At 39.0% G+C, this 21,773-nt stretch overlaps 1 long non-coding RNA gene across 1 annotated transcript in view; it reads right to left on the reverse strand.

Moving 5' to 3' along the window:
• Nucleotides 1-10,693: 10,693 nt before the first annotated feature.
• LOC116578480 overlaps nt 10,694-21,773 on the reverse strand; it is a 29,704-nt gene continuing 18,624 nt past the window's right edge. Inside the window, exon 3 of the long non-coding RNA XR_004280898.1 lies at nt 10,694-10,769. This is a non-coding gene — a long non-coding RNA (uncharacterized LOC116578480). The remainder of the gene's footprint in view (nt 10,770-21,773) is intronic.

Below are 21,773 nucleotides of genomic sequence, written 5' to 3' on the forward strand. Positions count from 1 at the left end.
AAAATGAACTGAATAGCAACTACATAAAAATAAAGATCATGGCACTTCTGTAAAAGTAAGAACATGTCGGGACCTGGTTGGCTCAGTCAGTTAAGTGTCTGACTCTTGGCTCAGGTCATCATCTCAGGGTGGTGAGATCAAACCCTGCATTGGGCTCCACTGGGCATAAGAACCTGTCCAAGATTCCCTCTCACTCCCTCTCTCTCTGCTCTCCCACCCTCCAAAACAAATTGAGAAACTTTTGCAATAAATAAATAAATAATAAATGAAATTAAGCAAATTTTGTAGATTGATGTCAACTGTCACAGCAAAGTTGTCATAATATTTGAGTGAGAAGTTCAAGGCACAAATATAAATATGTTTATTGTAATAATCCAACTATATGAAACCAAAAAGCATTCACATTTCTCTTTACACTTTTATGCAAAACAGGAATCAAATTATATTCAACGATGTCTCTTCCATTTCTTTATTTGGTTCATTGACTCCTTCTTGTTTTCGTTTTGCTGCATGATAATGTAAGGAGTTGCTACTGTTCCTCTTTCTAAACCTCAAATTTTTAAGCTTTATTTTTAGTAGAAGAAACTTTCCTTCCAACAGAAAGCTCTTTTGGCAGGTGTGGTGGGTTAAACAGTGTCCCCTCGAGACGTATGTCTGCTCAGAATTTCAGAATGTATTTATTTTAGAGCGAGCAAGAGAAAGCATGGGCTCGGAGTATGGAGAGCAGAAGGAGAGGGGGAAGCAGACTCCCCACTGAGCAGGGACTCCCCTGGCCCCAGCGAAGACAGGGCTCGATCCCAGGACCCTGAGATCATGACCTGAGCCAAAGGCAGAGGCTTAATCGCCTGAGCGACTCGGGACTCCTTCTTGAAGATTCTTCAGCATGCTAAGAATCTGAAAAATCCTGAGGAAAAGCCAGTTTATTTTTCATTAACATAAATTCTACACTTTTAGAAAAATATGGAATGGAATTTAGAAAAACAGAAATTAGTTGGGCCCCAAGAACACTAGATCTTAGCCCAGCCACCTATGACCACACAACCCAACTATACACACAACCTCTGTTTTCTTCTCCGAAGACAAGAGGTATTAGTTGCCTTGTCAAAGCCATGGAACTGCTAGAATGATCAGCCACCATTTACGTTGTTCTACTTTGTATTTCTGATCCTTACAGGACCGCATGTCTGGGCTGCTGCTAATACCTCTACTACCTATCTAAGAAATCAGATGCAAAATACCAGACTTCGTAAAAGCATCTTGGAATACAAAGTAAAATATGGTACAGGTAGAAGATTGAATTTACTACTTATTTGACTTTTCTCATTTATTGACGCTATGTTAGGAAGCTAAAACTTTTTTTCATTTATGGACAACGCAAACTAGAAGAAAAAAATCAGTCTCTACCTCCATTCCAGTTCCGCGTAAACCTGATGCCGCTTCTGAGGTTAGCACACTTCCCTTGCAGTGATGTTTATAGATGTAGGGACACTGATGACATGTTATCTATCTATCTATCTATCTATCTATCTACCTATCTATCTATATATTGTCAGCCCTCCTCCAAAGCATAGGAAAAGGGAAGTATTTTCACGTGGTTCTTTTGCACTCTACATTTCTATACATTCTCTGCATGTCCTCGGCATGAGGTGTGTAACAGATGTTTCCGACCGGGAATAATGGCTACATTCCTATTAATTTCACTGGAAAATGAAATATACATATATATGTGATACAGGAACTGTTTGTTTTGCTGTGTCACACCACCTAGCAAAAGGGATCAATATACCAAGGCCTACAATTGGTCTATAGAGATCCTTCATTATATCTTCAATGGAACATCACAACAAAACAAAAAGCTACCTTTTTCAGAAGATATATGACTCCCACCAAGCAATTAGAACAAAATGAATATTACTAAGGGTTTGATGTACCAACAAACAAAGTCTCAAACAGATTAAATATACATGCAGGCAAGCAGAGATGTGCATATATAACTGATTTAAGACGATACCTTGTCTAATGTCTTTTAAAGAGATCTTATTTATTTATTTGACACAGAGAGAGAGCACAAGCAAGGGGAGCAGCTGGCAGAAGGAGAGGGAGAAGCTGGCAGAGGTGGACGGAGGGAGGGACTCCTTGCTGAGCAGAAAGCCTGATGCGGAACTTGATTCCAGGACCCTGTGATCATGACCTGAGCCGAAGGAAGATGCTTAACTCACTGAGCCACCCAGCCACCCCACATTGTCTAACTTTATTGGTTGCTTAACAGATTTCTTTCCAAATTAAAGATAAGTCTCTCCTTCTGAAAATACGAAGATATTAGCAAAAATACACACATACATACACACACTAGATACATATATTTAGAAGACTAAACAATGTGATTCAAAAGATCTTTACACTTAAAAGAGAGGATCAGTTCCCTACATAATTCTAATTTTCCAGCTAATTTTCAATTTTGTGGTTTACTTTTCTTCATTTAGAAGTAAACTTTTAACCAAAAAAAAAGTACTATTTACTGCAGTTCTATACGGATCAAACAGAATTTCACACACACAAACAACAGTATCCAGCTTCTAAAGTTCTTTTTCATAATATATGCAGAGAATGTCTTATTACTTGTCACTTAAGAAAAAGCACACATTTCCTCTAATGTGGGGCATTTCATGAAACCATCTCTATAACATACTGCCTGTCCATATGTAGACAGTGTGTAAAATAGGCTTTGGATATTTTGCCATGGTTTGTAGTAAGTGTGTTGGTGTTCCCTGCCAACTTTCCATTCTCTTTACCAAAGAAGATGCCTAAATTGTTAATGCAGAATATTTTAAACATAGAATGTCATCCAAACCTATTTTTCCCTAATATACTTTTTAAAGGGGAAAAGGTCAGAATATTCCGATCAATTGACGTATTCAATCTAATTTATGCACTGAGGAGCTCAAAACTGTGCGTCATTTGACCATTTTCCATTTGTTGCTGGTGAGATTAGTGATAGATTTCTTACTGAATTTATAATCCAAATTACAAGTAAAGAAAGCAAACAGATTACGCAAGACCTGTAGCTGTTGCGGTATTTTGTTTGTGAAGGGCCAGTGACAGACACCTGGAAACTGAATGAAAGACTTGTGGGGAAAACAGACAAATTATTAACCCTTTCCATCTTGTCAGAATAAAGAGTAACTTGGGGTGCCTGGCTGGCTCAGTGGGTTAAGCCTCTGCCTTTGGCTCAGGTCATGATCTCAGGGTCCTGGGATTGAGCCCTGTTTCTGGCTCTGCTCAGCAGGGAGCTTGTGCCTCCCCCGCCACTGCCTGCCTCTCTGCCTACTTGTGATCTCTCTCTCTGTCAAATAAATAAATAAAATATTAAAAAAAAAAAAAAAGAATAAAGAGTAACTTGAGTCTGGTAACCTAGAATGATTTTAAGGAATATGGACTGCTTTTTGAGGACATAGCTAGTGCCATCTTTCCAGGGGAGAATATTGGCCTTGCGGAAATGATGGGCAAAATGCTAAAAACGGATTTTCACCACTCGCTGCTATTCCAAATGAGGATGCTACATTTCCAAAGAGTCTTCCATGGAAAGAAAAAGTAAGTTAGCGAAAATAAGAATTTCCATGTGTCTATGAAAGAACCACATGTCCTTGCCAGTAGGACCGGTAGCACTCCCCCTCCTCAAAACATAAAACGATAACAACAACAATTTTTTAGAAGATGAATTACTTTTAAATATACATGCTTAAAAGGAAAACAATCAACACTGAACTCCCCACCCCTGCCCCCCAAAACTGAAATACCAGATTTACTTCTGTGTGAAAAATCTAAACAAATCCAGGCCTTTTTGCAGATACGTTTAAAATTTCTAAAGTTTTGTGTTTGTGTATCTGGTTTTTGTTTGTTGGTTGGTTTTCTGTTTGTATCTATTGCTCACGGTACAATGAACATAGACAAAGTTTGAAAACAGCCCCAACTTTTCACACAAATGGAGTATGCCTCTTTTTAAATCCAAGAGAATCGGTGCAGTCCAGTCCAAGAACCCAAGGAACATGGGTTCAACCATCTCCACATCCACCATGGCTTCCTGTTGGTCATTTATCATTGTGGACAGGGGAGGGGCATCTACCTCCATTTCAGTGGAAAGGCACTCATTATAATTCCATTTTCTTTTACCTGGTTGTTAATAGGCCGGTGGCTTTTATTAGGTACCTGAGGAAGGTCGAAAGAGGCCGTTTCCCTGTGGATTCCTTGTTCTCTCTCATCTGTAACCCAGTAGGTGGGACTAGTTGGCCTCAGTGAGTCCTTCCAGTTTAACTTTTGATCTAAGATGCCATCTCAGAGATGAGGATCAACTCTAAGGAAACAGTGGTCAAGTCCTTGCTTCTTTACACCATGTCTACTCTGTTTTAATTCCAGAATTGTGTGCCTTTCTAAAGATTTCAGGGGCTGGGTGCCGGGTGGCTCCATCATTTAAGTGTCTACCTTTGGCTCAGGTCATGATCCCAGTGTGCTGGAATTGAGTCCTCTACCTCTGCCTCCCTCTCTCTTTCTCTCATGAATAAATAAATAAAATCTGAAGAGGGGGTGGGTGGTTGGGTGAGCCTGGTGGTAGGTATTAAGGAAGGCACATATTGCATGGAGCAGTGGGTGTGGTGCATCAACAATGAATTTGGGGAACACTGAAAAAAATAAAATTGAATTAAAAAAATAAAAATGAATAAATAAAAGATTTCAGGGGCCACAGAGACAGGCCCTTGAGAGGTGATGTAGCTCAGAGTCAAGGGAATTAAGGAAGGAATCAGATTACAAAGGTTTGAATTCCCAGTTTCTTCTTCCTCCTCCCTTAGGAAATTACTGCATTTCTCTGAGTCTCCATTGTAAAAACGGGCTTCTATCATCTCATAAAGCTGGCTCAGGAATAATGTGTTAACGTATGCAAAGTACTTAGGGAAGTGTCTGGTGGGAAAATCAGGGCTCTGTGAGTGTTTGCTATTATAATCATTCCCTCTTAATTCTAGAACTCAAGGAATATGCTGATGGTAAACATTTATATTTAACACAGTTCCTAAAGTACTAATCAATTCATTAGAACTTAACATTTAGTCAAAAGTTAAAAATAAAATGGTGGTAATAAGATTATCATAATTTTCAAATGATAGAATTGTCTGTGTTGGAAACCCAAGAGGCATAAATGTTCAATGATTACAAACATTAACATATTTTTTTAAAAAGCTACCATAGTTTTTCTGAAGTATAATAATAAATGTTTAGAAAAATAATGGGCACAAAAAATCTCGTTCACAATGAGAGCAAGGTATAAAATACCTAGGAATAAATGTAACAAATGTTCACTTAACAAATGAAAAAAAAAAAATCTACTGAGAAACAGGATCAAAAATAATAAAAAGGATAGGCATACACTAATTATAGATGGAAAACAGTGCTCTGTATTTTCATGTACATCAGAGCAACGCCACTAAATGACCACACCTACTTGAGATAGTGAATTTTATAGCATGTAAAATATGCCTTAATAAAAAATTCTCCTCATGTGTTTTCAAACTGACAGAATAATTCTGAAATTTACCAGTGAAAATAAAAATTTGAAAAAAAGCAAGAGAGGAATAAGTTGAGATGTATTATCCTATTTTAAATAATAATGCATATTTGAAACCCACAGGGATATTCAGTTTCATGGTAAAGAATGGATAGTTCATTAATAGATTCAACATGGTAGCCAGCTTCCAAGATAGCCCTGATACTTCTTGTCTCCCGATACTCATTCATGTCCTTATCTTTCCTTTAAACATCGAATAGTGCTGACCTCTGCAAAAATAGGATATTGTAGAAATGTATATGTGTGGCTTTTGATGTGAGGTTATGAAAGACAGTGTGGCTTCTGTCTTATTCCCTGTTGCATCACTTGCTTTGGGAGAAACCAACCACTATGTTCTAGGATATCCAAAAACCCCAAAGGAAAAGTCCAGGTGAGAAAAAACTTAGATTTCTTGCTAATAATCAGAAGCAACTTGCAAGCAATTTGCATGAGCCATTTTGGAAGTAAATCTTCTAACCTCAGTTCAAGCCTTGAAATGACTACAGCTCTGGTAATATATGGACTATAATCTCGTTGAAGACTCCAAGACAGAATCAGTTCAGCTGCACTCAAATTCTTGAACAATAGAAACTCAGGGATAGCAGAGATGTATAGTTGTTTTAAGCTAAGTTTTGAAGTAATTTGTTATCCCAGCAATAGGGAACAAATATGCCCAGACATACAAGGAGAGTCATATGGCTTGCACCTTGATGGGAATAGAGAGGCTATCCAACAATCATATCTTATCAAAGATGAATATACCTAACACAGATGTAAATCTTAAGAAAAAGTAGGAAACTATCAAAGTATTTAAAAATAACATATTAAGATGCATGATCCTGGACTTGAGGACTTTATTATAAGCATTACATTGAAAACAGATATCCAAAAGAAACTTACTAATATAGTTATAATCATAAAATATAAACTATTTTGCATTAAAATGTATGTAAGCAAAATAAGAAAAGAACATACATACACCTGATAGGTCATTCATATATACAAACATAAATTAAAAATTTTAAAAAAATTAATATACATAATGTAACATTAAATGAAAAAGCTAATACATTAAAACCAATTTGGGTTTATCCCAAGAATAAGTGGATGGTCTGCATTAGAAAATATGTTTTAGAAATTATGATTTTAAACAAGGAATAGACATTGTTATCTTAAAAATGCAAAAGGACACAACAAATCAATAAGAAATGAAGAGCTTACTAATGAGACATTAAAAGATGTTTGTATTTTAATGTGCAGCACAACAAGCATGTATAACATTACCATTTGTATTTAACATTCTAGTTGGGTTCTAGCTTCAACCCTTAAGAAAACAAAAACAACATAAACAGTATAAAAATGGAAAGGAATAAAATAAATTTGTCACATTAATAGATGCTGTCACTGTTATAAAGGAAAGAAAAACATAAGGAAATTATGAGAAGAGACTTAAACGTATTTCATTGTCTATACAATCAAATAGAGAAATCGATTATACTTCTATACACCTAAGACAGAGAGAAAACAACAAAAGATGTAATTCAGCAGAGCAACAGATATGTGGGCATAGACCTTACCAAAGCCCTTTTATAGAGAACTTTGTGAAACATTCCAGTAGATATTAAAATGGACCAAAATAAAAGGAGAAAACTTCACTAATAGAAAGTATCATATTTTTAAGGATGTTTGTTTTACCAGGTTTGACCTACAGATTCCATGCAATTCCAGTATAAATATCAGCAGTATCTTGGCTTTTACAGTATGTTAAAGAGAATAAAATATAGATTTGCATGCTGAGGAAAACAAACACATGAGTCATTTTTTTGATGCCACACTGTTACTCCAAAAACATCAAGATTCTGACAATGAACAAAGCATATGTGTATTACTTTTTTAAATTTATTCATTTGACAGACAGAGATCACAAGTAGGCAGAGAGAGAAAGGGAAGCAGACCCCCCACTGAGCAGAGACCACCCCCCAGTGAGGGGCTTGATCCTAGGACCGTGGGATCATGACCTGAGCCGAAGGCAGAGGCTTAACCCACTGAGCCACCCAGGTGCCCCAGGTATGTGTATCACTTTAAAGAAGTACCTTATGTCCAGTTTTGAAAACTGCTACAACATTGTAACATTAGAAGTCAGAATGATATTAGTCTTCTGGGGCTCCCATAACCAAGGGCCACAGGCTTAGTGGTTTAAACAACAGGAATGTATTTTTTCACAGTTCTGGAGGCTGGAAGTCCCAGGTGAGGGTATTGGCAGGGCTGTTTCCTCTGAGTCCTCTCTCCTTGGCTTACAGAAGATTCTCTTCTCCCTGTGTCTTCACACGGTCTTTCCTATGTGCGTGCCTGTGTTTTAACTCCCTCTTCTTGGAAGGACACCAGTCCTTCAGGACTGCAGATATACAGGAATTGGTATTTGGGAGACGATGCTTTGGCTATATTAAGGACTGAATGTTTGCATCTCCCCAAAATCCGTATGTTGGAATCCTAACCTCCATGGTGCTGGTATCAGGAGGAGGTGACTTTGGGAAGCTATTAGGCAATAAGGCAGGACCTCTCATGAATGAAATTGGTGCCCTTATAAAAGAGATCCCAGGGGCACCTGGGTGACTTAGTCGGTCAAACATCTGACTCCTGATTTCAGCTCAGGTCATGATCTCAGGTGCTCAATGAGATTGATCCCTGAGATGGGCTCCACAGGGAGGCTGCTTAAGATTCTCTCCCTTCCTCTTCCTGAGCCCTTTCCACCATCCTCTCTCTCGCAAATTAAAAAAATAAATTAAAATATAATAAAAAATAAGAGAGATCCCAGAGAATGTTTTTCTTCACCATCTGAGAATCAGGGAGATAAAGGTATGGGGGTATTTGGTAGATAAATAACCAGGGGATACAGGGAAAATCCTAGCAGTAAGCATTGCTTTTAGTAGCTGATTTTTTAAAAATATTTTATTTATTTATTTGAAAGAGAGAGAGAGGAAGAAAGCATGAGCTGGGGAAAGGGGTGGGGGGGCAAGATGACTCCCCCCGTACAGGGAGCCCAATGTGGGGCTCCATCCCAGGACCCTGGGATCATGACCTGAGCCGAAGGCAGACACTTAACCACTTGAGCTACCCAGGCACTCCAGCTCCTAGTAGCTGAATTTTTAAAAGCACAGGACAGTTACAGACTCCATGTGAAAAAAATTCTGAGATCACTTCCCAACCCAAATTTATGTAGTCCTATAAAGGATCAATCTCCTCTTAGCATTCAACCTTTAATTTTCTCAAGGATTTAGGAAATGATAGCCCAGAGGATGGACACAGAGGTTTTAGTTCTCGTCCATCTTTATAGTTCTCAGAATGATTACTCTCTTCAAATATTGGTCACCTCTGTTTTGAGACTCCTATTTACATATGACAAACTTAGGCTCTCTTTCCCTAACACCAGTCTTGAAGCTCACATATCATTTCATTTTATAAGCTGGGTGTCCTTAGCTGGTCTCTCAATGAATTTCCTGAATCACAGTAATAACATGACTCATGTCAGCTCGAGTGTATTTTATGGATGTGTTGGGAAATTTTAAAGTTAGAAAAAAATCAGTGATTGTTGAAATGAAGAGACATGTTGATAAAAATAAGGCCATGAACTTGTGTTTGGTTTTTAAAAGGTTCTGGCAGTCACAGATCACAAATTAAAATATCATTCTATCTTTTAAAATGCTAAATGAAGGAAGCCTGATGTAATTTTGGAAGTAATCCTGGAAGTGTAATTACCTTTTAAAAATAAACTTAAACACACTTTATTTCTTGGGACTATTTCTAATGTCATCTAATACAGACAATGAACATGGGACTCCCCTTGGGCCCACAAAGAAAATAAAATATTTTCAAATCTTCAGTGTTTGAATGGAATGGATTAAAATGGAACTATCTGGGTAAGACATAAAAGTCAAAATTTGGTTAATATCTGTTCATTTTTTTTTTTTTTTCACTTTAACCAGGATCTGTGTTTAGAGCTTCCAGGACAAGCATCCAAACTCTAAAATTCCAGGGAGAGATTATTTAGCAGAATGCTTGGCCTCTTCAATAAATGAAAAGACAGGTAAAATAGCACTGTTATATGACATTTCCACCTTCGATTTCCAGCTCAGAGAAGCTTAGATGAGTGTCTATTAGTCTGCATTTTCCTCCATGTTTTTACATAAGGGTACGTGAGAATGGCGTGGCCATTGGAATTAATTTGGGACAAAGATTTGCTACAGGATCTCACTTTTCCTCTGCTCTTTCTTAGCTGCCAACTCTGTTTTTCCCTCTGGATTCTATCAACAAAACATGATGCTGAGCCACCTGGGTGGCTCAGTGGGTTAAAGCCTCTGCCTTTGGCTCAGGTCCTGATCGCAGGGTCCTGGGATCAAGCCCAGCGTGGGGCTCTCTGCTCGGCGGGGAGACTGCCTCCCTCTCTCTCTCTCTCTGCCTGCCTCTCTGCCTACTTGTGATTTCTGTCTGTCAAATAAATAAATAAAATCTTAAAAAAAAAAAAACAAACACGATGCTAAAGACATGACTGTATCCCCCCATTCTGGTCTCTACTCCCGTTTCACTTTCTTTCCACACGCAGTCCTCCTAGCTTTTTATTCATTTGAACATTTAGGACAACATGTCCTAAAAATGATCATGGGTGTTTTTCTTTCCAAGGGATCAAAGAGAGGGTTTAGCTGGGAGGAACATATGCCCCACTGTTTTCTGACTATCTGGGCAGCTTTTGTTTTTTGTTCTAAATAATAAAGGTAAAAAAAAAAATCCTTACATATAGCATGCTAATATTTATTCTCAAGGGAAGTTTTGTTTGAGGAAACGATGTCTGTTTACATCAAGTGGAGATGGTATTAGTACGGGCACTCTGTGTCTTCAAACAGTCAATGCACTCTTGTCTAAGGGATACAAAGGCTTCAGCATAAAACCTCAGTTAGAACTGGACAGTTGCACAGCTTTGCTTTTGTCTGACTCCATTCTAATCTGTTGACTTTAAAAATTGAATGAGAGACATTGTTTCCGGACAGGAGAGTAGGGCATGAGAGCCTCAGAGCACAATGAGGAGTGGTATGACTCACCTTGGAGTACCTGATTTCCAGGTGCTTGCTGCCTGATTATTCTTGTCACAGGTGAGGGGTTCAGCGGGGAGGGGCCCCGATTCCTAAAACGGGTGATGATAGATAAATTTCAGACAATGAAAATCCTAAAGAGGAAAGAGTAAGTGAATTAGGAAAAGAAAAAAAAAGAAGAGAAAAATGAGTGGAAATTGAAAGCATAAAATGCATAAGAGATGTATCCATTCCAACTAGAGAATCATAAGGTGCCCCTGAAAAAGAGGATAGTCATATAACCCAAGTAGCAGATTGGCTATTTTGGTGGTATCTTCTGAAATCCTTAGGCTGAGAGGTGTTTGCAGGGGATGGTATTTCATTAAGCTTAGAATACTGCTGTGGATAATATTTGGGAAGATACAATGGAAGATTAAAATATGTAAGTAAGTAAGAGTAAAGATGAATGAGAAAGCGTGTGAAACAGGTGGTGTGTATCTTCAAAACCAAACTATCAAATCCTGAAAATTTACTGTGGGTGGTTCCTCTGTTGACCTGTCCTCCCTCTTCCCACCAAGGCCCTATGGCCATTTGGGTCTGAGTCTTCTTGGCAGCCACAATGTTTATGTGAAAGCTACTTGTTTCCTAAGGCATCCCGTCTGTCTAATGGCATTTATCTTCAGACGTTACATGGGTCACTCTGTGCTTCCAAGGTACAAACCACCCATGGGACAACATGTCTTCAGCATGGTAGACATACTGCTTCTTTCAATATTAGCGTTTTGGATAGAATATTGTAGTTCTTGAGGTCTAGACTTTCAAGGTAGATACAGAAAAGGTAAAGGAAATACTTAGGTATTTTAAGATAAAAAGCTCCTTGCTTGGGTCCTCATACCAACTCTTTAGGCAGCTATGTATGGGAAAGAAATGAAGTCGAGTGGTTGAAAGTAGGGTTTCCCCAGTCAATGTTTTTGTGTTGAAGCTCTGCTTCATGACTTGCTAGATGAGAGACTTTAGCCAAGTAACTAACATCATCTGCAAAATTGAAAGAATAATTGCAACCCCTTCATGGATGTGTGCAAGTCTACAACTGAGCTAAGAATAGAGATAAAATACCTGGCACGTGCTGAGCATTCCGTCGGACCTTAGTAAGCTACTGGTATTTTTCCGTGGTGGTGATGGTGATCATATGACTGATGAGAAGGAGAGGCACCGATTGATAGGGTCGTGGCAAGGAGGAAGACCAAACCAGGCGTATCAGCAGAGCTCTGGCAGGGAACCGGAAGCACAATGAACTCCAAGGGTTAATGCGAGAGAGTTCAGTGGAGGGAACATTGGCTGAGGAAGGGCAGAATGAACAGAATCATAAAGGAAAGGCAAAGTGCCCAGAAGTGTCTACTGAGTCTCACCAGCCCAGATATAAACCCTCTAAGCCTGGAGAGGAGAAGGAGAAAGTTGGGTTCTTGAACCCAGAGAGAGTTTCAGATGTTAACGAGGGTCACCCTCAAAAGCCATAGTGGAAGAGGGACTGCCTGGCAAGAAACTAGTAGAGGGCTCTCTAACCACTCTCTGTGCCTCCGCTGATAACTCCCATAGGGAGAGCACAGCCAGAGGCCAGGGAGAAAGATCCCAGGCTTTACAGATCCTATAGTGGAAGCTCCCCACATGGAAAGCAAGGCTGAGCATCCGTCTAGAAGGGCGGAGAGAAATGCTAGCGGACAAGCACGCCAGATCTATTTATTTTTTATGAACTTCAAATCTTGCCAGTATTATGAAAATGGGATTTAGCACATGGTATTTGAAGAACCTCTAAAGTTGCTTTGTGAGGCCTTTGTGGATTGGAGCTGGGAGCTTGGACTTACAACTCTATCCTCGTATTGCTATCTCAGAGCCCCTGGGAGCACAACCTTTAAATACTTATATTTTGATTTTGACCAGTAAAGAGCCCGGTTCTCTGTCAAACAGGACATCGCTAATTTAGATATAGTTGCTAACAAGCAGAGTCTCTATCGGTGTATTAATTTAATGAAATGATCAAATTTGGAAGTTTCTATCAATAAAGTTAAAAGCAAATAAAATACACAAGATCCAGCTTACTTCTTGGACACGTGGACACATTGGTTGAACTGTGGTTACTGTAGAGGAAGTTCCTACTATGATTTCAAGACCGTACCACCTTTCAAATAAAGTTCTCCATTCTGCTTACTGTGTTCCTTGAAAATAAAGGAGGCATTATAAGATAAATTTGGAAGTTTTCCTGCTGACTATATGATGAATACTTTATAAGCATTTTGAATGCACTTTGGCTGCTTGGACTTTCATGTTGGAGTCTAATGGTCGAATTAATTTGGGATGAATGCTGACTAGTGTTTAACATTTGCATTTTAAGTTGTGTCTCCCTGAATCATTATAAATCATTGCAAACTGACTTTTTAAAAGTTTAAGCTAGTATATTCATTACGCTGAACAACTTGTTGAGAAGATGCCAATATTTTGGAAGCCTTTTTTCTCCAAAAACTGAACTCAGAATTTCTTGGAATGAGGTATCTCATCTGAATGCTGAGTCTCTGGAGGTAGGAGTCTTTTTAGCTAGCACTGATCTTTGCATATAATCCTTATAAAATAATTGTGAGCTCCATGGACTTTAGGTTAGATGCAGAATGAAAGTGAAATTCATAACTATTAATACAAATGAATATTTGCTATGTAATAGAAGTAATATACTCTACTTCAACATGCAATACATATAGATAAAATAGATAGATACAGTGTGGTTAAGTATGTCAAAGTCAAAAGGCAAAGTATGGCTCAATTCACACGTAAAATATTTCCAATAACACGTATAATATCAACACCCAAAACTGTCATTCAACCGGTGTCCCACTGAGAACAAAAAATAAACAGTTCAAAGAGACGATCAGGAAGTATTTGGCATAATGATTCTACCACGATAAAATATTTATGATTCTCTCTTTCATCCAGGAAACTATTTGATACCATCACGGAGTGAATACAGTTGGAAGCAAGGAAAGCGTACTGACGTCAACACTTATTATATTAGTGAAACAAATAATGAGAGAATGTTTGGAGAATCCCGTGACAATGAAACGAGCATGTAGTCACTTCCAACTAACAGACCAGGAACATTTGACATTAGATGCATTTAAAAAACAATGCAGTTTTTCTTAGGAAACAGACTCTTTGCTTCATGTCATTATAGGAAAAGGAGTCTTAAAAAATTTGTAAATTGTGTAATCTCTAACCACTCCCCACCCAGAACACTGCCCCTCCTTACAAATATCACTGCTATTAACCCAACAGGATTAGATCTTTTATTTCATTTGTCCATTTATATGACGGAGGCCAACGCAAACCTTAACAGAACAGTGAAAAGGAGCTGGCAAAGACAAAGAAAAAATATGAACTCAATTGATTTAAAAACAGAGAGAACAGACGAGGCATTCAGCAATATGGAGCTGTCAGTACATATCATCAATATCAAGATTATCTCATTTAATTCCAATCAGCGTCCCAGTGCTTGTGACGTGTGCCTTCCTGGGAAATGGCAGTTATCTTGGTCTCGCAGCTGTCTGGAGCTCATGCTGTTTTTACTGTCTAGTTCCTTGCTTTCAGGAACTGGATGAGAAAGTAAGTACTTCAAAAGGATAAGGACTGGAAAGCCATCTTGCTTGTTGACCTTTCCTATCTTGATGAAACATGTACTTCAAGTGATAAAAATTTTATGCGAGAAGTCGTGATGGGCTCTAAATTCTTTTTCATTCCCCTGGATTGTCATGAAAGACGGAAGGTTTCTGTTCCTTGGCTGCTGGGTACAGAATACATCTGATAGAAAGCTGGGAAAATGCTTGACTTTGATGTCTGAATGCCCACATTTGAAATGCTTGTCTTTGGATTATGAAGGAAATACATGGGTTTTCCAGCTTCCCTCCCTGCCCCGCCCCCCGCAGTGAGTATGCCTTTTGGGGAAAGTGCCCACAGACCCAAATAGATTTTGATAAGACATGAGAGGAGAGAAAGGCATAATCCAGAACAAGCCAGACTAGAGAAGGACACATAGTCTGGGCCTTCTGGACAGCAAATCAGGCTAGAATCCCAGTTAAAAGGGGGAAGGAGAGATCTTTTAAGTGAAAGATTCAGTGACAAAATCCCAAGGTTAAACAGAACTTTAAAAGGGTGTACTGTGAGAGGATTTTCATTTGTTTGTTTGTTTTAAGATTTTATTTATTTGAGGGGCGTCTGGGTGGTTCAGCCATTAAGCATCTGCCTTTGGATCAGGTCATGATCCCTGGGTCCTGGGATCCAGCCCTGCTTCGGGCTCCCTGCTTAGTGGGAAAACCTGCTTCTCCCTCTCCCACTTTCCCTGCTTGTGTTCCCTCTCTTACTGTGTTTCTCTCTGTCAAATAAATTTTTTAAATTTACTTAACACAGAGGGAGAGATAGCATAAGCAAGGGGAGCCACAGAGGGAGAAGGAGAAGCAGGCTCCCCACTGAGCAAGAAACCTGACATGAGGCTCTATCCTAGGACCCCAAGAACATGACCTGAGCCGAAGGCAGACATTTAATCAAATGAGCCATCCAGGCACCCCCTGGATTTAACCACAGAAATTATAGGAGCCTAATTTCTATCCATTTGTTGAATTTAAAGCAAACATGACAGAGATTTCTGGGAAGGATGCTACCTACAGCAGCGGTGTAGGGTTTTAATCTCCCTGAATCCCTTTCCAGAAATTAGCAGAGCAACAAGGGTAAGGTAGGAAGACCACGAAGTTATTGAAAAATTGTTACCTGAGGGGCGCCTGGGTGGCTCAGTGGGTTAAAGCTTCTGCCTTTGGCTCAGGTCATGATCCCAGAGTCCTGGGTTGGAGCCCTGCATCGGGGTCTCTGCTCGGCAGGGAGCCTGCTTCCCCCTCTCTCTCTCTGGCTGCCTCTCTGTCTACTTGTGATCTCTGTCTGTCAAATAAATCAATAAAATCTTAAAAAAAAATGATACCTGAGCAGAGACATAAAGAACATGAAGGAATTAGTCACATGAGTATCGGAGAAAAGAGGAATCCAGACAGAGAACAGACACTTCCAGAAGGCCACATGGCAGGAGTGAGCCTTGTGTGTTAAAGGAAGATCATGGGAAACATGTTGGCCAACCCAGAGGAAGTAAGCAGTGTCAGGAGAGGAAGTCAGAGTTGCCGTGGAGAGGCTGACCTAGCCTGGATTTTGCCTTTTACTCTGCAGGAAGTAGGGATTCATTGGAAGGTTTTAAACACTGGGGTAGTGAACTATGTTTAACAGCTCCCTCCAGGGGCCGTAATAAGACATATTTGTAGGAACTCTTCCAAAATAGCTAAGAAAAGGGGCATAGTTACAGTAAGACGTAAGGGGGCAGAAAAGGGTAAATTCATGTGTTTTTGTTTTCTTCTTTCTACACCTCTGATTTATTTTACTTCTTACAACGAGAATGCATTACATTTATAACAAGTATAATTGTATATCTATGTGTATAGACCTATCAGATATATACGTAATTACATACAACCAAATATATATATAAGATTTTGTGTCCTGTCTCAATTCAGTCATCTCATTCTCAAGCAGCTTTTGTTCTTAAGCATATTATTCTAGTTCAAATTACAACTTCTCTCCAACCTGTCCTAGTTTTCATTGTTAGGAGGTAGACAGAATGGGCTTAATCATTCTCCAAGACATCTCATCAGCTTACTGCGGACAGGTGCTGGAAGTTGGAGAAGCTTGGAGAACATTCTACAGATTTCACAACTTAACCGAAGGCTGGCCCCACATAGTGGGCAGAAGTAAACAAGACAGGACGAGGAGGAAATCAGCAAAGAAGGAAGTGTGGTGGGAACATGCACTTCTCTGGGATATAAAAAGAAACATGGCATCAAACGTTGGGCAATCTTCTAAAATCGTAGGTAAGTGACCCAGGAAAGCTATTGAGAAATGTGAGGTTCTAGTCTGCTGTGGGAGGGCAGCACCCGTGAAGAATGATTGAGAAATGCAGTCTGGAGAGGGCTTAACACACTCTTATTGGTTTCAAAGTGGACTGCTTCTCTTACCAGCATTATTTTTAGAAATGTTATCTCATATTTTCCATGCTTGCATTATTTCTTTCCCTTCTAATTTTACACCTGACTGCCCTGAGTGGGGGTGTGTGCAAGGTGGGGTGGGGGTCAGAGGAGGAAGTGGTAGTTTCAAAACGCAAAGGAATAAAAATCTCTCAGACTCAAGAATAAGAAGCCAACATCTCTCTTCCCAAGAAATCATTCTGCCGTGATTAAACCAACTTATGGGACTCTTCCCATAATTGGAAAAGCACTTAATAAACCGCAAACTATTATAGAAGGGTGGGTTAATTAAATATAAGGGACTGTAGTATTTATCAATAAGTACAGAGTGCATTAATCATGTTTGTTGGGAAGAACTCAGGAGGCCAGAGATGGAGAAGAAAATATGAGAATGCCTTTTTCCTATAAAGTCTGTTTCTTGGAAATGAGAGTCTGCGCCCCTCACTGAACCAAAGAGATCCTACCACCTTAGGGAATTCTCTTTATAATAAAACTTGTAAGTAAAAGAGCATTTCTTTGGGGCACCTGGGTGGCTCAGTTGTTAAGCGACTGCCTTCTACTCAGGTCCTGATGGAGACCCGCATCGGGGTCCCTGCTCAGCAGGAAGCCTGCTTGGCCCTCTCCCACTCCCCCTGCTTGTGTTCCCTCTCTAACTCTCTCTCTAGCAAATAAATAAATAAAATCTTTAAAAAAAGAAAGAAAGCATTTCTTTTCTGGTTTATGTAAGAAATGGAACTAAAGGTACATAAACTGGATTTTTTTTTTTTTCTGTTCTCCAGAAGTCTGTCAATGGCAGCACATGTGCAAATACAAAACCTACATCATGAAATCGACAAGGGCAAACCAGTAAAAGCACAAAGGCCAGTGGAAGACAGAGCGATCAGAACACCAATGCCACTGAGATCAGTATTATAGGTAGAAAGAGACCTTGGAACTCAAAAAGAAGTTCATTTCTCCAGAAGGGCAACTCTTTACTTACCAAAAAGTCACTCCCCACCACCCACGCGAAGCTGAAACCCAGAAGAAACACAAAGCAAAAGGTCTGACATGTTTTTTTGGATAAGTATTATAAATACTATAATAATGTTATGCTATAATAATATACATAAACTATATTAATATAATAATACTATAATATACTATAATAATAACCACAACTACTGCCCTACCGTTGGTTAAGCTCTTTTTGTTTTCCAGGGATATGGCTACTTGTCTGATGTGCTTAAGTGAATTAATTCACTCAGCAAACCAATTTAACTTGTCAGAGATCACAATGACTTGAGAGAAGAAGTTGGTCTGCTTGTCTCCACCACCCAAACTTTGCTATCATCAGTCTCCAGATGACTGTGGACATGTCTGTGTGTATAGAAAATGACCTGCTGGGGTATAAGATTAAAATATGACAGAGGTTCCTTTTAATTTTTGTGTTTTTTTTTAATTGTTTTTGTATATGATATACATTGTGCATAATATAGTAAGTTTGTATGGTGTATAAATATAAAAATTTACATATGCTGTGGGTTGCACTTAAAATATCTAATGATAGGAATGTACAATCTAAAAAGTTTGGAAAAGAATGCTCAAACTATTAAGCCATATGGTCCCCAGATTCAGACCAACCAAAAAATGTATATACAAATTTCTTTCAAGAATTTATTTTAGCACATTTTTATCAATTCTGTTGAACTAAATAAAAGTCTCCATGTGAAATTCAATTCTATTGCATGTTCTAGAAAAATTGTTAGCAAGTCTGCTATTGTAGTAGCTCAAGATTGTAATTGCCAAATGTAGGTTAGAGTTGTGATTTACAAGGGAAAAGGGACTTCTAGAGCAAAATGATATTGTCTAGAGGTTTGAACTGATATAGATCAAGATACTATAAAAACCTGTTATAAATAACAAATATTAAATCCTTAAAATAGTCCATTTGGGTCCAGTTAATGTATATTTCACTTCATTATAACATAATATAGCAGGCATTAAGCAAAATGAGGACCTTCTTTGTAATGAAATGCCCCCTCTTGGGGGTGCCTGGGTGGCTCAGTGGGTTAAAGCCTCTGCCTTCCGCTCAGGTCATGATCTCAGCTGCACAGTTTGCCACCAGGTCCCTAAAGATTCATGTCCATCTTACAAATAGGCAAAATATATTCATGTCACCCTGTGTTTCCCCCAAGTCTCAACCCATTATAGCATCAACTCAAATCCAAAATCACATCTAAATCTCATCAGCTCCCAAGTCCCAAATCTCATCATCAAATCATCTAAATTAGGTATGGATGAAGATTTGGGTCTAATCCCTCCTGGAACAAAATCCCTCTCCATCTGTTTGGCCTGTGAAAGTCGAAAACGGGTCATCTGCTCCCGAGATACAAGAGTGAGATGGGTATAGGTGTTGACCTATTGATAGTTTCAGATATCCCTGATCCAAAGGGATAAAACAGAAGGGAAAACATAGTCTCCAGGACCAAGCAATTTCAAAAATTCAGCAGGGCAAATTAGAATTCAAGGCTCATGAATTGAGTGTTCATCCTCTTTCGGGTCCCGTGGCTCTGTCCTCAGATTTGTTCTTTCTATTTGTTGAAGGATAGGACACGTCTGAGGCAAGCAGTTTCATCAGCCAGTTTCCTGCCTATAGGATTTGGGGGGGTGTCCTATTTTTATTTTATTTATCTTGTCATTGTGCCTTGAATCCATGCGTATAGTGTTTCCATTGATATAACATCCTAAAACCCTTGTGGGTCTCCCATTTGTGTCTGGGGAAGTCACTTCCTTGGACAAGAGGCTCCTTCACCAATCTTCCCTGAATAAACACTTCTCTATTCCTGGCCTCTACTGAGGTGTCTGATGAAATTCATCGTCCGTACACCTAATATCTTCTAAGAGCTTTCTATGTGATTGAACATTCTGGCCTTTTGGGCCTTGCAAGACATCAACCAAATGTCATCCAGCCACATCCTTGGCTTTCTTTCCAGAGCACACTTAGCCGGCCACGACTCTCCTAATTTTAACATATTCTGAAATTTGGATAAGCTGAGAAGTTTCCAAGTCATTAAGTTCTGGTTCCTTTGGGGCTTTACAGTTCTTCTTTTTTTTTCAACGTTTCTCTTTCCTCACATATTTTATTATAAGCAGCAAGAAGAAACCAGGTTGTGCCTTCAAAGCTTTGCTTTGGAAATTTCCTCAGATAACTGTCCAATCCATTATTTGCAAGTCTGGCTTTCTACCTCATCTCAGGACAAAACCCAGTGAAGTCTTCTGTTACTAGCTAACAAGGGTCTTCTTTCCTCCAGTTTCCAAAAATTCTGTCCTTATTCCCTTCTGAGCCTCAACAACAATGATTGAACACTCATATGTCTACTAAAATTATACTTATGATGACATAGGTATTGTCTAGAATGAGACAGGTTTTCTCTGTTGCTTTTCTAATTTCCCTCTTTGTGTTCACCACCAGTATCTTTAATGCCCATATTTTTACCAATGATCTGTTTTTGCTGATCTTTGAATTTTCTAAGAAGATAGGATTTTTCCCCCCTCACCATGCTCTTCCCTATTCTTCTAGCCATGGCCCCTTCCCCAATCTGAAATCCAGTTCTACATTTTTACGTATTTCTTACATACAGCAGCACCTCACCTCCAGGGACCAAAAACTGGCATCCCATTTTGTTGAATGGCTGCCATCTTCCAGGCACTTCAGAAACACCTGAATTCATTGTCTTAACAACTGTCCGAGGGAAATAGCATTATGATTATTTTACAAATGTGAAAGATTATTTAGTATGATTGAAAAATCCTAAATAAAAAGAAAAAAGTAGGCCTTGGGGGTCGGCAAATGGAGATTCAAATTCTGGCTTCATCTTTCTTTTGCTGAGTATTCTTGGGAAAATCACTTGATCTGTTCAAACTTCCTTTGCTTCCACTTCCTCAAAAGTAAAACAGTGCACGTAACATCTACCATGCAAACAGATCTCCTCCCTCCCTTCCTCTTTGTTTCTTTCTCTCTTTTCTTTTTTTCTTTCTTTCTCTCCTTCCTTCCTTTCTCTCACTGCCTCTTCCTCCTTCCTTCCTAGTTTCTTTCTTCCCTCCTCCTCTGAGGCTTACATAATATATGCAATATGCTTGCTTAGGGGACAAAATGAAGTTATTTCCCTCGAAATGTGTGTGTAATAGTGCTACATATGGTATTAACTCATTTGGAAAATAGTATCACCAGAGGAGAGGAGGTATATGTGGTAAAGATGACCGGTAAAGCAGAATTAAATAGATCCATTTAGAAAAGCAGGCTGTTATAGATGATGACGTGTTCTGAAAGTCCTGTGGTGTTTGAAATGCTTTTTATATTCCCCCACACATTTCCATTGCTTTTCTTGAGGATACTTAATAGTTAGGGTATCAGACGGCACGGGTGGCTCAGTTGGCTGGCTCAGGTCATGGTCTCAGCGAACCCTGTGTCAGTTCCATGCTGAGCCCAGAGTCTGCGTGAGGATGTCTCTCCCTCTCTGTCTGCCCCTACCTGCACTTGCTCTCTCCAAAGTAAATAAATAGATCTTGAAAACAAACAAACAAAAAAGACATCAGACCTCATTACTTGATTAGAGAAAATATGAATTCAGAAAAATTTTTATCTGATGAAAACTCAGATATAGAGAAGCTCTGTATTTCTGTGGAAATGTGTTAATGCGTAAGTGCCAATATCAGCTTGAATGAAAAGAAAGTGTTATGATAATCTTTGGTTAAAATCTATCTTCTAATTATACTATTTAAGGAAAAAATACAATACTTGGTTTGTCAATCCTGGGGATTTAAACTGTTTTATAAAAAGATGGTACACTAAGTAAACAGAAAAAAAAAAAAAAAAAAAGAAAAACAAAAATGAAGCTGCCCCTGGGAGTATATTTATTACTTGCTTTCTCTGCAAGGGAAGAATTGTTTTGATATAGTCAGTTTTAACATAAACCAACTCAGGAGTCACCTCAGTCACCTTGGAACCTGTCTGAAAATGGAAGTTTTAGCACTTGTCTT

Source organism: Mustela erminea, chromosome 18 (assembly GCF_009829155.1).
Source record: "Mustela erminea isolate mMusErm1 chromosome 18, mMusErm1.Pri, whole genome shotgun sequence".
Lineage (NCBI taxonomy): Eukaryota > Metazoa > Chordata > Mammalia > Carnivora > Mustelidae > Mustela > Mustela erminea.